General features: G+C 39.9%; 1 protein-coding gene across 2 annotated transcripts in view; it reads right to left on the bottom strand.

The window, feature by feature from the left end:
• Positions 1-15,684, bottom strand: part of LOC145990936 (solute carrier family 13 member 2-like) — a 75,329-nt gene that overhangs the window by 23,058 nt on the left and 36,587 nt on the right. The gene's annotated exons all lie outside the window — the stretch shown is intronic.

Raw genomic sequence — 15,684 nt, 5'->3', positions numbered from 1 at the left:
CCTACAGTTTAAAGAGGGGTCCAAACCAATGTGCCTCCACCGGGTATCAAACCCGGGATTCCTTAAGATGGATGAATTGATTGTGTAGTGTATTTAAAAAATATATGTTGTATATACAAGGGTTGGATAAAAAGTAATGGCAACACTGGTATAATTGGTACTTGACTGTATTGGCAGAGGAGCACATGTTACATTCCTTCAAAGTAATCGCCCCTCATCTCTACGACCTTCTGTCACACATATGGAAGGCGTCGTACACCGTCAGCGCATCCATCTCTGTCGATGTACCGCAGTGACCGCCCTATAGCACGTATGATGGGTTCGCACGTGTCGTAGTGCTTCCCGCCCAGTGGTTCCTTCATTTTGACAAAACGGTCGTAATCACTCGGTCTCATACCAGTGAATACGGCGGATGTTCCAGTACCTCCCACTACCAGTTATGCAGGAGCGCCGTCACATTGTTCGCAGTGTGACACCTTGCATTGTCAAGCAGGATGATGGGACACCGTACCGTCGCTTCCTTCTTAATGCGAGACGAAGGTGGTGTTGCAAGAAGGTGCAGAAGTAGGCTGCGTTGACCGTCTGCCTGAGAGACGTTGTTCTTCTTGCCTAAACATATTGTTAGAGCGCTTGCACTCTCGTCCTCTGCTTCAGAGCACTGCTGTTTTTGACTGAATAACATACAATCGCTCCCACTCACTATACTTCCTCGTCTGACATTCATTTATCAGCCACGAAACGCTTGTGGCGCTGTGACTCACTCCTTTCACGGGACAGCAGTGTTGCCATTACTTTTTATCCAACCCTTGTAGTATGTATTAAATAAATTTTGAATGTGTACACACTTAATGTCCACCCATCACTCCATGTTGCATATGTGTGAAACATATATCATGCATGAAAGTTATACATGTTAATGTAAAAAAAATAATTATATTCGGAATGCATTTATCAAGCATTTTCTGCAGGGGTGAATCCTCCATGTAGGAAGTGAGGAACTTCCTACAGTTCATTTGTACTTATTTCGAGTTCTCTACTTTTTAGTAGTTTAATGCATTGTAAAATTATGAGCGCAATGTAGTGCGTACAACTGGCTAGATTAGCTACTGTCAAGAGTTGACTGATTTCGCATGCACCAGCAGCAGCCAAAAGACGATGGTCACATGCTTTCTGCCGTGCTCTGAGGAACCACGGCGGTCATCCTACAGGCAGATGGGTTTAAGTGTGGAAGGAGTGGGAAGGGAGGCGAGCTTGCGAAGATAGGTGAGGACTGAGGAACCAGCAAGTTTTCCCTCAATCAGTGTTGCCAATCCCAGCAAAATGGTACTAAACCAAGGAGAGTTTGATGTTTGTTGGCACTTAGCACCCTGCTTTTGACATAGTGGTGAAAATCTGCAAACGCTAGTCCCTGGGTGAGGAAAAATCGAATTCAATGGAATATGTTTTCAGGAAATAGAAATAATAATATTATGTCCAAATCTTATGTCTACTTCACCAGCAGACGTGTTTCAAACGAAAGGGAATCCGATCCAGCATCAAGGTTTTTTACAACCATGCCACGATCCATCTTCTATATTTTCTTCATGCTGCCCAATTTAGTTCGTCAGGAGATTTTGTGGTAGGAAATTGGTGGAAATTTGGAGGTAAACAATTTTCTCAAACCTTTTTAAGTTGTATGTTGAACCCATTTTATTTGTTGCACAATTTTAAACAATTTTTGGGAGAAAATTTATACTGTTACCATATGCTATTACATAACTGTTACGCAAGTTCAAAACTCTAGAAAAGTAGATGCAGAATTACAATTATTCGAAAAAAAGTAATTAATAATAAATCCTAGCACAATTTAGAAACATTTAGCATAATTTCGAAGTTTAAGCAGCACTTTTGAACCCACTCGACGACAGGGAGGGAGATGAAAATCGAAATTCTTGAAAAGTCTGAAATATCGTTTGTTATTTTCATCGGTTTTTATAGGTTCACATTTAAATATTTCACAGTTGAAAGTGAGGAGCAAGGGCCCCTTGCACTACCTTGAGCATAGGCCTGCAGCTAACATTCTAAATGCAAAGGATAGTACAAGCGGTACGTGTGAATGTAATTCAACGCATTTTTCAAACCTTCCTCAGTATATCATAATTTTTTACTACACTCCGAAAAAGTCAAGAGTCGCCACTGATTTTCTGTCCTTAAAATATAGTTTGTGTGCTTGTTTTCCATCATTAGCCTAATGTGAAATTGAACGAACGTTTTGAAAAATTATTCAAATGGTACGTTTGTTCGAACACAAATGCTTTAGCACCAACTTCTGCCACCTTTTGCGTAATTTACGAGGATAATAACGTCTTTGATACTACTATTACTACTACTAATAATAATAATGTTATTATTATAACATTATTATTATTGGTATGTTTATCCTGGTACTTGCCCCCTCACACAAAAAATCGAAGTTGCGCCTCTGCCTGCCATTCTGTTTTTTATGAATAGCTATATCATGCGTATGATTTATGTCCTAGTTTTGTAAAGAACTCTAAATATGCAGTTCCTTTTCCAATGGCAAAAACCGTTCAAGAAATTTTTAGCTTCCTGGTTTCTCGTTACTTATTAAGAAACCAAGGATTTGTTGTTAATTGATTTTACTTCACTTTTCTGCAGATTTTGGCTAATCGCGAAAATAAGGATGATTGCACGATGAAATTAATGAAGGAACACTCACAAAGAACACCCATGCCCAGCCGCCAGGATTCGAACCCAGGATCCCTGGCGTCGTAGCGCGATGCGATAACCACTCTTTTTTTTTTTTAAAGGAAATACCCCCTACACGGAGGTATCCCCCACCATTCACTCTTTTTCTCACTTTTACACTTTTCAATTCTTACATTGTTCTTTGTTTCTTACCAACTGGACGAACACAAATACCCATACCTTACCCGGGACTCAAACCCAGAACCCCTGGCGTTGTAGCGCGCTCTGCTAACCACTTCGCCACGGAGGTCGACACTCCGCCACGGAAGTCGGCTAAAAACCAAGGAATCGGGATTACTTTTCAGATATGCCTAGCCTGTCTGATACAACGTTTCTTCGCATAATTGTCGAAACTATGTCTCCAATACGGATATATTTTAATATCTACCATTTTTTTTTATCTAAAGAACAAAATCAATTAAGGGGGATAAACACAGTTGATGACGTTGTTCCTTGTTTCCGTGAGATAATGCAACGTGTATCTTCCATGTTGCCAATGTTTCCAGTGCATTTCATAATGTAGTGAAGTGACAGATATGCGCTTTGTGTGCGTTTTGATGAAGTAGCATATGGTAGCTAGGCCAAGTAAATAAACACACGTGAACTAGAGTTGGCCAATGGTTTAGGCGCCTTCTCATTTCGTTATCGCGTCCAGTTCATATGGATTTACGAGTACACCGCAAAACTTCGCCTTTTCTCTAAATTTTTTTCCGTTGACTGCGCAAAGAGTTTGAACATATGAAAAATTATAGCAATTTCCAGATGGAACAACATTGTCATTAATTGTATGCATTGTTACCGACATTTTACACAGTCTAACAGCAAACGTACAATTGTCGCAGATGTAACGAAAGCTACGTGGTGGCTATTTCCTTGCAGACGTCAAAGAAAATCGGCCGGAAATATGGTGGCTGTGCGAATCCTGACGTCACGTGAAACCCACCTATATGTTATTACTAGGCCTCGGAAGTTGAAGACCTATAAATTGCCAAAAAAAAGACATATAAAATTATCAAAAAAGGACCTAAAAACGGAAAAAAGGACGTATAAATGTGATCCAAATTAATTAATAACTTCAGTTTTAATTATATATTTAATGAATAAAAAAATACAAAATTCTGGTGATATGGAACACAGTGCGAAAAAACTGAAAGCTTCAAAACAAGAGAAAGTTGCCACTTACAGCGCGACCTTCCAGACAAGTTACGGTTAATACCCAGGGCCGGCTGTACCGTACGTGCAACATGTGCATTTGCACGGGGCGGCAAGCTCAAGGGCGGCAAAATGTATAAAAAATGGAAGCTTCATTATTTGAGGCAGTTCTTGGGGCGGAGAAAATTCAAATTAAATCCATTTGCATTTGCAGTATAAAGCAGAAACTGATAAGAAAAGCAAAGAGTAATTGAGAAAGAAAGCGGTGCCGAAAGTTTATAATAGCTGTCCTATTACAAAAGCAGCTATTATTTTTTTGTCTGTGAAAATTTTAAGCAACGTCTACTGTGCGTGTGCGGTGCGGTGCCAAGTTACAACGCTTGTTTGATCACGCGCCAGTCCTCCGCCCCGCCCTCTGTTATCGAGGTTTGAGTTAAACTTCATTTACATACAATGTTCTGGAAAATGTCGTGAAGAAATAGTGAAACAAAACAGGAGAGTTGAGAGTTCCTCACGTCGGCAGATATTTTATTATTATTAGGCTTAAATATATATATATTTTTTTTATTTATGAATAACTTATCTTCTCACATTATGTATTCTTTCATTTTATTATGTTAAAAGTTGGTTATACCATGTGAAATTGCCACGGATAACAAGCTTAGTTGTTCATACATTAAGTTTTCTTGTATTTTGGGGTGGGGGCGGTTAGAAGTAAAATTGCACGGGGCGGCAAAATTCCTAGGGTCGAGGCTGCTTGTACCGTACCTGCTTCAGTCGTCCAAAAATGTTTTTCTCTCGTTTCAGGGATGGATCAAACATATTTATTTCTTTACTACAGAAAGGATGTTTAAGAGGTGGTGAACTGATGAAGATTCGAATTGAGAATGGACAGTAAAAAGTAGTCGAAAGAAGGTGAAGTTGCAAAAAAGGCGTTAAGACCTAAAAAAGGCTAAAAGAGGGCCAATAAGCCAAAAAACGATGAAAAAGGCAAAAAAGGACAAATAAAACCCACCTCTTTATGGCCTACTATGTCCCAAAATGAACATATATTATGTAGGGCCTTGTCTTCGGACACTAGGAAAAAAAGGATTTTTCCTCAACTTCCGAGCTCTAGTTATTACCCTTTACAGCATTTCTCCTTCCCCGTCGAATCCCTTTTCTATAGCTTGACCACAAGGAAAAAAACCTTCCATCAAAACCGTTCGCACACCTTCCCTGCCGTTATCTGTGCTCGGAGAAGTGTTGCCAGGTCAGACTTGAAAAAATCGGGAGATTGTTCCTTGGGAAACCTGAAGATCTGCTACAAAATCCGATGATCTAATACAGGGTGTCCCACGAACGGCGCAACTGGGAATTAAGAGTGGCGTTACTTTGTAACCGAAACCTGTACATACATAAGTCATACACCAAATGTTAGCCCTGTCCAAGTAGATATTTTTAAACATAGAAACAACAAACGGGGTGCAGTGTTGCCAAATGTAAGTGAAAGTGTAAATTTATTTTTCCACAAAGCATGGAAAATTGCATGTCAAATATTCGTACGGAAATTTGGACGTCAATTTCCACCTTGGGTAGGTGGACTATTTCGCCATCTATAGTTCAGAGAAGAAAACCGATCGTTTTCGCGTATAGCCAATCCTGAAATGCCTCGTAAAGGCGTACCGGTCCAAATGGTGCTTTTAAAAAAAAATGAGGTACAGTGGCAACACTGTTGATGTTTGAAGGCAACAAAAGGTGTGTTTAGTGATGGTCTATGACATGGAAATGCTGGAAACAGGAAAAAAAGAAAATGAAAATGATGGTGAAAAAAGTGTTACTTATCTACTCCTGGCAACCATGCAATGCGATAAGAGCCTCCACCGAACGAGAACAAAAGAATCACTTAGTTGTGTACTCAGAACTGTTGAGCCGTGCATTTCGCATTGTTCGTAGGGGAAGATTAGAATTGTTCTGTGAAATGAAGTATCCTTTGGAAGAGAGGGTGTTCATTATGGAACATTATTTTTGTTCAAAATCGTACGCTAGTGTAAAAACTGTGTTTCGCGAGAAATATCCGAATAACAGTGTTCCAGAAAATTCGACGATATATCGACTTGTTTCCAGATTTCGTGAAACAGGATCAGTTAATGACAAACCCTACCATAGACAAACCACCAGTTTTGACACAAGGTGTGCTGCAGGATGTGAAGCAGAGAATATCACAATCTTCCAGGAAATCTGCTTGCTGCACAGTCAGCTGTATCAAAAACAACAACTCACCGAGCGTTAAAACAATTGCACCTACGTGCATATAAGGTACAGGGTGTGCAAGAACTGAAGGAAGCAGACAAAGGTGCACGTGTAAGATACTGCCACTGGTTTAGAAATTTTATTAGAGACAATGGTGTGAATATTGTGGATAAGGTTTTTTTCACGGATGAAGCATGGTTCCATTTAAATGGATATGTCAACAGTCAAAATTCTCGACACTGGTCAAGTAACAATCCCCATTTGTTACATGAACAATCACTTCATCCACAAAAGATCAGTGTGTGGTGCGCGATTTCGCGGATAAATATCGGTCCATTTTTTTTCAACACAACAGTTGACGGAATAGTTTATCGTGACCTTATCACACAGTTTATTTCTCTGTTGGAACGTGATGAACGTGATTGTTGGTTTCAACAAGACTCCGCAACATGTCACACGTCTAATGAAACTTTAGACATGTTGGCAGAGTTTTTTGGCGATCACATTATAAGCAAAAACTTATGGCCCATCGCTCCCCGGATCTGACGTCTCCAGATTTTTTTCTGTGGGGATATTTGAAACAAACAGTTTACATTAATAACCCAAGAACACTTAATGATCTAAAAATAAACATTTGCACAGCCATTAACAATATAAACCAATCAACCTTGCATAAAGTTGCTTCCAACATGATAAAACGTGTTGATGAATGTCTCGGGGAAAATGGTTGTCATTTTCAACATCTTTTGTAAAGCTACACTGCCTGTTACGCGCATTGCATGGTTGCCAGGAGTAGGTAAGTAACACTTTTTTCACCATCATTTTCATTTTCTTTTTTTCCTGTTCCCAGCATTTCCATGTCATAGACCATCACTAAACACACCTTTTGTTGCCTTCAAACATCAACAGTGTTGCCACTGTACCTCATATTTTTTTTAAAAACACCATTTGGACCGGTACGCCTTTACGAGGCATTACAGGATTGGCTATACGCGAAAACGATCGGTTTTCTTCTCTGAACTATAGATGGTGAAATAGTCCACCTACCCAAGGTGGAAATTGACGTCCAAATTTCCGTACGAATGTTTGACATGCAACTTTCCATGCTTTGTGGAAAAATAAATTTACACTTTCACTTACATTTGGCAACACTGCACCCCGTTTGTTGTTTCTATGTTTAAAAATATCTACTTGGACAGGGCTAACATTTGGTGTATGACTTATGTATGTACAGGTTTCGGTTACAAAGTAACGCCACTCTTAATTCCCAGTTGCGCCGTTCGTGGGACACCCTGTAGTCGTGGATGAACGACGTTCTCGGGGGCGTCGGGGCGACATAGGCGTGCGCACTTGGGGGCAAGGGGACGTCCGCATATTTCTTCCAGCGAGGGGGAAACAATGTATTTTTATCAGGCGGGTAAACGAGGCATATTACACTGTAATAATGTTGCCCTCTCAGAAAACATCACTTGAGTTTGAAATTATCACGTTCCTACATCCCTATTATAAAAATTGATGTAAATTACTGTGACTGAAATCAACTCATACGTCTGAAATAATAGGTATTTTTATGTCAACATTCATTTTCCAGAAGAGGAGGGGGGTTGGCAACCATCCTTGCACTTCCTTCTGGACGTCCGCTATATCATTTTGTCGAAAATTACATATTTAAGTATAGAATAGTACATTAAGGATAGAAAACTAAGTATTTTCAAGCCCATGAAAGTTCCAAGCAACTACGGGGAAGGGGGTGAATTATTTCCTTTGTAATTGAACTATGCCGCTTCGTTCTCTAGCAAATTTCTTGTTATTAACACTCACATACTTTATTCGTCAGTCATGTTGCCTCTATGTTGCTGCATTTAATATATATACATTATACACACACACACACACACACGCGCACACACACACACACACACACACACACACACACACACACACACATATATATATATATATATATATATATATATATATATATATTAGGCCCCTGTTTTGTACCCACCAATACAATAAAACAGTGAGATGGAATGAGGTTTTTCTTTACCGACTGAACATGTATCGAAGCTTTTGCCCCCTTAATCCACTCTACCTCTCCCCTCCATGTTCAAGTAAGATGAGAAGGAAACGTGTTTTTGAGCAGGCCTTTAGAGGTTCCATAGCAATAGTTTATTAAGGAAATCAATAGGTCTGGCAACACTGACGTGGCCGCGCTGAAGAGTTCCTTCCCCCTCTCCTTTCCCCCACCCGCCAGCGCGATGAAATTCTGCGCAGGTTTCTTTCCTTGTGGGTGTAATCCCAGGTTGAACCCCTCCTGGCCTCAAAATCCGGGTCTGCACTTACTGTTTCTGTATTTTATCAGATATAACTTGTCTGTGGTTTTATGTCACTGTCAAACTCGTACTCGCTGTGCCAACTAAGCTTTTTGCTTTGAGGGGGGGGGGGGTATTTGTGATTTCATTTCGGGAATTAGGTTTTTTTAGGGTATTCAAAATTGTATGTTACCAATCAGTAAACAAACTTAACTATTACCTGGCGGTTCTAAATATCATACCTTAAAACATTGTCATTAAATCTTATGATGGCATTTAAACAGTTGCGGCGATTGGGTGCCAAAACGAGGGGAGGGGGGGGAGTCAAGGACAGTTGACTTTCTCTCGGTAGACAAGGCTTACCATTAAGAGTCCATGATGCAGAGGCAAAATATGGCAAAAAGCTGGGGACAACTGCCCTAATCGTCGCCACTGCATTTAAATGTAATTTAGAAACACTTAGTACAAATAATTACATTGTAATAAAACCCAAACTCTTACACAAAAAGAGCTAAGTAACACCGAAAACTTGACCAAATTTCTGTTCCCAAGTTCAAATTTAATGTTCATTTAAACTACCTACAACTTTCTTAGGAACAATTTAATACATGTAATATACGTATCAGCGCTATGCCCTGAAAACTTAAGTGGATAGCAGTCTGCTGTTGGCTTGGCTCGGCGAGGTTGGTAGTTGGTCAGTTGCAGAATGATGTCCTTCTGTAATCCATAAGGCTCCATACTTTTCGCTAGGAAAATCATTGATGACGACCACTGATGGACGCGAATGTTTTGTCAATTGTCCATAGTTAAGAAATGGTATATGCTTTAAATTCTATTTTCTTTAAGGGGGATATAAACATACCTGGCAGGGACAAAAATAATTTTATTATCCCGGGGATAAAAGTTTTTGTGAGGGGGAAATCCCCAGCATCCCCCCCGTTAATTCGCACACTGCCCGTACTTCACTTTTCATACAGGAAACATCTTGCTTTGACAGTACATGGACGATCTGTCCATTGTTTTGCGCGGGACATGAGAAGCGGGAGTTTTTCCATCCTTTGGTAGCCTTTTGAGGTCATAAAAACGTCCTAGCGGAGTTCTGGCCATACAGAACCGAGTTTAATCACCAAAGAACAATAAACTAATCTCAAGAACTGCTGATGCACAGTCGAAGAGATTTCCATTTGAAAGCAGAAAGCATTAATCGCCGGATTCGCTCTGACTTAGTTTTATAGTGTAGTGTAGTTGAGTTATATGCAGATATTTGAGTTTGAGTTTTAAGTCCACTCTATGCACGGATATAGACTAATCGGGACTGGCCTACAGTCAGGGATGCCCTAGGGAGGAACAACTCGGTCACTCGCCCGAGGCCATGTGTCAGATGAAATAATTATTTGTATATGGTTTATTACAAATTTATAGGACGCTGGTGCTTCCAGTAAAGAAACTAATCTTCCTCCGGATTTCATGGATTGTTTTGACATACGCTAAAATATTGAGTCTTGAGTGATGGGCACCCCTGTTTAGGGAATAAGGGCAGATCAAGTAGAGTGTTCTGTAAAGCTAAGAAAAAGTTAATTTCGGTAGACACACTGTCTTAATTAACTACTTTGTGTGGATTACGATATGGTTTGAGGGCGAGAATGATGTTTTGGTGGGGGGGGGCACATGATATAATCTGGGGGGACGCATGACATGATTTTTGGGGGGAATGCTCCATTGGCTTTGAGGGGGGTGGGCACCTGTGCTCTCCATGAAGGAAAAAGTATTCTGCAGTTTTGTCTTCATACTTAGGATTTTCACTAGCAGCCGTGAGTGATAACTTGCATTATGCAAAGTCTAAGGAAAAAACTAAAAGCACAACACTATAACAAAGCAACAAAACAGCACCATAACACAACACAACTAGTTAAAAAGAATCAACCCCGCACGTGGTTATGGAGCAAAAATAATGAGAGGCGCCTTGCAACTACAAGAAATGTAAGTAAAGAAAATGGGGCAACAACGTCTGAGTGCACGCGCTTATCGGGAGCGGCTTGGCTATTGTTGTCAGTGTTAAGTTTTATAAAAGGGTTGCCGATGGGGACATAATAAACGCGCGGACTTTTACCAGTAGCGTATGCTGGGTTTAAAACCTGGGCTACCTCTTTTTATAATGTTCAAATGGGAGGCTCTTTTTCGTTCAATTTCTTGGATTTTAAGGTGATGTGACATTGCGATTAAAATACATACATTACAATTTACTAATAATTATAAAATAACACTGTTTCACTAATATAAAAACAATAAGGAAAGCATTTCAAATATTTCATGGTTATTTATAAAATATAGAGGCCATATTGTGAAATATTTATGTAGGCCTACGTGTGAGAATAAAATATACGCGTATAATAAACTTCTTACCTTGAATATTTAATTTGGACAGGAACTCCATTCTTCTCTTGGCAACCTCTGTGGTAAAATGGTTATTAGCACAGCGCACTACGAAGCCAGGGGACCCGGGTTCAAATCCAGGCATGGACATGGGTATTCTTTGTGAATGACCCTTCATGAATTTCATCGTATCGTCACTCATTCTCATCGTCGCGATTAGCTAAAGTGGCAGAAGAGCAACGCAAAATAACAAATCAAATCCATTCTTCTCTTCTTTGCGATGCCAGAGGCCTGCATATCTTCACGATTTGAAGTTTATCCTCATGCAAAAGCAGAGTAAATTGTTTCGGCAATAGTTGGTTAATTATGTCATTCATTTTCGTTCACTACACGACGCAGTACAGATCATTCAAAACATATATACGTAATTCACTCACTCAATACACTTAAGAAAATCCACACAGTAACAAACCTAATTTTCTAAAACTTCCTTCAACGCGATTTCCAATCGTAAAATGCCCTTTGTCATCTCCGGCCAGTCAGTCTACCCCAGCCAGTCATAAACAAAGCAGCAGAGGGGTTGAAAACATCGTAAAGTGTGGTTTGTTGGTTGAAGGTCAGCGGCCTGTGAGTTCTGCATGTGTTCGATGGCAGTGACGTGCACTGAGGAGTAGCTAGTCTAGCAGAGATAGATCAATCAATCTCACATCCCGAATTATATTCAAATCACAATATGTATTGTCTTGTTAAAGCCACCACAGCTCATATGTAACACCTTTTTTCCCACGCTCTTCTCGTCATCGGTGTTCTCCGCGGGCAAAGCTGGCTGGATACCCTAACTCGCTCTTCTTCAGCCAGGCCAGTTTCCAGGTAGAAACGGCCGGCCCAAGGAAAAGGAAGATTTCTACCTCTACCTCTCTTGCCTCCTCGCCCCCCGCTGCAATGGTTGAAAGCCCAGGCTTTCAGGTCCCCTAGTCTATCTCCTATAGGACAGATAGGGGATTTGTTTCTCATAATTTTTTGTAAAACCTATAAAGAACACAGGGTAAAATTTTCTGCAGCTTATGTTCTCTGTATTTACACAACCTTTTACACGTTGTACAATATGTGCGTATGTATAATATGGGATGTAGTTTTATTATTTATGAAATGGGAACGTGTTATGTGCAGACAATAATGTTATGCTTTCTTTCTTTTTTTTCTTTTCCAAATATGAAATATATAATGATTAAATTACAAATATGTGCTCAGGCTCTCTCTGACTCTCGTTTTAGTAGTGTTTTATTTAAATATACTACTCTTGGTCTCTAACAGTCATAAATACGGATGTATTTATTTGGGCAAGAGAACGCGTGTTCATGTTGTTGTTGGTTTGGTTTATATTACTTCGCTTTTCTGCCATATTTGGTTATCGCGAAAATGAGGATTGAGTGATGATATGATGAAATTGTTGAATGGACCTCATACGAACAATCCAGGCCAGGATTCGAACCCGTGATGATGTACATTCTTGTCCTATGTGTTGCAGTGAATAATGAAATAATTTGGAATGAAAAATGTATCTCAGAACTCGAAAAGTCAAATGAATATCATTGAAGAAACTACAAAAAAGTGTGTTGTGTTTTGTTACCTGTCACCAAATGAACCAAGCGTGCGGGAGTGGTTATCACAGCGCACTACGACACCAGGAGTTCCGGGTTCGAACCCCGACCCGGGCATGGGCGTTCCCTTACCTCGTCGCTTCATCAATTTCATCGTATCATCTTCGCAATTAACCAAATGTGACAAAAAAGCGACGCTAAGTAACAAAAATGAAATCAAATCATTGATTGATTTCTCAATTTGGTTTATTTTACTTCGCTTTTCCGCCACCTTTGGTACGACAAAATTGATGAAAGGACACACACACAAAGAATACAAATGGCCAATCCGAGATTCGAACCCAGGAACTCTGGCTTAGAGTCAAATCAAATAGTTATTTATTTTCGAATGTGGGTGGGAGTTACGTGTACTTTTTTCTAGTACTCATTCATAATTTTGCAATATTTTCCTGTTACTGATATTCTTCTTTTTTGTAGGAATACTGGTTCTAAAGGGAGGAGGGGTGTGACCCACACCAACCCCCCCCCTATTGAGCATGACACTGACTGCTACCCCAAGTGTCGACGTCACCGCACGTCACTGTTCGATGGGACAGTGTTGTTTTGGCCTAGAGGACAAATTGCCTATCACATGCCAGCCACTCTTTTCCCGTTCCTGTAATAGTAGTTTAGTTTCAAAATTTCCCTTACCTGGGAAAAATCCCATGCTGGTTAGCGCATTGGCATCGCTGTAAGGTTTTACCGCCGTTGTAAAACGAAGAGTTCCCTGTCTAAGAAGCCACTACAAATACGTCACCGACCTCCTCCAGGCGCTGGTAGGGGAAGAATTTAACCGCTGAAGCCTGGTGGTAGTTTTAAAGGAAAGGAGCCCATCCCCATGTATAGAGCGAACACAAGGAAAACAAACCTTGGACGAAAAATCCCCGCACACTATCATTTTTTCCCGCGGTCGTTGTTTGAGAGTGAAGCATCAGTCACATTTGATAATCGATTATTTTCTGTATTTAATCTGGGGTTCGGCGATAGCCTAGGTAGGCTAGAATATACTCTCCTGGGACCTACAGTTTAAAGTGGGATCCGAACCACTATGTGCCTCCAAAGGGTATCGAACCCGGCACCCCTTGATTACAAGGCGGTCAATGGAAAGAAAACAAAAGAAAATTATGATAGAGAATATTATTGGATATGATTAAAAAACACCATCCATTAATTTATAATTTTATATATATATGATTGAATGGAAGAAATGGCTCTGTACGGCCTTAACCCCGCCATTTAAAATAAGACATTAGTAATAATAATAATAATAGGTAGAATAATAGTTTATTTAACACACCCAGTTTGTTAATTAAATATAATCGGAAATTAAAAGGAACACTAATTTAGAAACTTAGCCTCTCATAATTCTTTATTTTAACCTTCAACATGTTCTGCTTATTGCTCTTGGGTAATAATACGAGATATATAAATTAATTGTTTTTATTGTAATACCATTTGTATTGTGATTATATAGACACCTATACTTCAGAGTAAAGAACAAATGTCTGAAAAACTTAGGTTATGGGCCGCGCGTATATTGAATTACTATTTTTTAAAGGCAAAAACCCAAAAGAGGTTATAACACCCCTTCCGAGTTTGTATTTGTTTATTTAGCTAGCCTCTGTTCTATCTATTTAATTGCGATGGTGACGACTGATATGTATATCGTGTTTAATTTTTTAAGTGAAACTTCTTAGAGAATCGAGGTATTTGCAGACAGTTTTCGTTATAATTGAAATAGTGAAATTATTTTTTCTGTATTGAAGTAACACTGCAATCTATGCATTTGTGTGGGTGGAGGGGTGTAAGCGATGCTTTAAAGATTACCCATAATAAGTTGCTAACCCCAAGTTTCGAGGTCGCTGTTTTTAGATAAGTGCGTATTATTATATTACGTATAAGAATTATTAATTATTTGTATATCATTGACCCTTTATACACAGCGGCGGCTCGTGACTTTTCACAGATGCGTGCTACAGGTAGATGTTGTTTCTTGAATTTACAATTGCCCCCCCCCTTTACACACACACACACACACACACACACACATACACTCAGTTGGAACCGCTAGCGTAGGCAGGGTTTTCTCCCGAGGGGTCTGGAATTGTAAAGGTCTGTATGTCATCGCTGCTCTTTCTACGTACGGCCGGAATAAACTATAAAATATTTTGCAATCACCGATTTAAACCTTCATTTTAAAAGTTATTCAAAGACAAAAATGGTAATTAGAGATCATTTTAAGGGGCGTTTGCATTTAACACTGTTTTTTTTTTGTTTCCGAGTTCTTTGCTGCTTTCATCCGAAACTCAAAATTTGGAGATGGGATGGAGCCCCATCAATTCCCTAGCCCCAGCGTCGCGTACGCCACTGCTTGGAACAACAGAGCACAACTGATCCTTTACAATGACTGCTCCATATGCCACACGCCTGACCATGAACCGCGCGTAAAAAAATTCGTGTCTGATTCTGTAAAGCTATAAGCAAACTTTCTTCTTATACCGAGATGACAACACTTACCGTACTGTGAATTTGTGTAGCACGCTAGCAGACGGATTTTTCGAGCTGCTCAGACCCTACCTCCCCCGTAGAACCGAGGGGCATTCGGCCAGATTCGGCGCGCCGCGAAGTGGCGGAAACGTGCTATGAAGCCAATAGCACGGTTACAGCGCTGTAGCATGGTATTCCTAGTAACAGCGTGCGGAAAATACACAGCGCGCTGCAAATTTTTGAGCCTCTGAACGTGAGAAGTTTCATTTCACTTCAGTGTTTTTTTAAACTTCTTCAATCTATCAAATGTGTCCCTTTATTTCTTTTTATTTTAGTAAATTGAGTAACGTGCTATAGCACGGTAGCACGTATTAAGCAGCCGCCACTGTTTATACAAGCAAATATTAAAGAAAACGGAAGTAATGAGTCCCTCGAACATTTTAAAATTAGCAGCATCGACTAAAATGAAATGGTAAATTACTGACAGCCATTGTCAATAAACACCATTTAATAAATTCTTTATTTAATTAGGGTAAAAGAAGGGATGTTCGCCATGATGGGAATTTCGCCGTACTTGTGGTTTTTGTAATCGTAGATAGAAACTATAGGTTGGAAACACTCACTGATGCCTGTAAAATATCAAGTAACATGTGCCTTGTTTCCACTGAAAACTACAGTGTGGTGAGCGAACTATAGCAAGCGAGCAGTACAGTTTGGAATGCGCAGCTGCGTCTACA

This window comes from Lepisma saccharinum, chromosome 8 (assembly GCF_977018435.1).
Source record: "Lepisma saccharinum chromosome 8, izLepSacc3.1, whole genome shotgun sequence".
Lineage (NCBI taxonomy): Eukaryota > Metazoa > Arthropoda > Insecta > Zygentoma > Lepismatidae > Lepisma > Lepisma saccharinum.
This window is presented reverse-complemented; position numbering and strand designations above follow the sequence as displayed.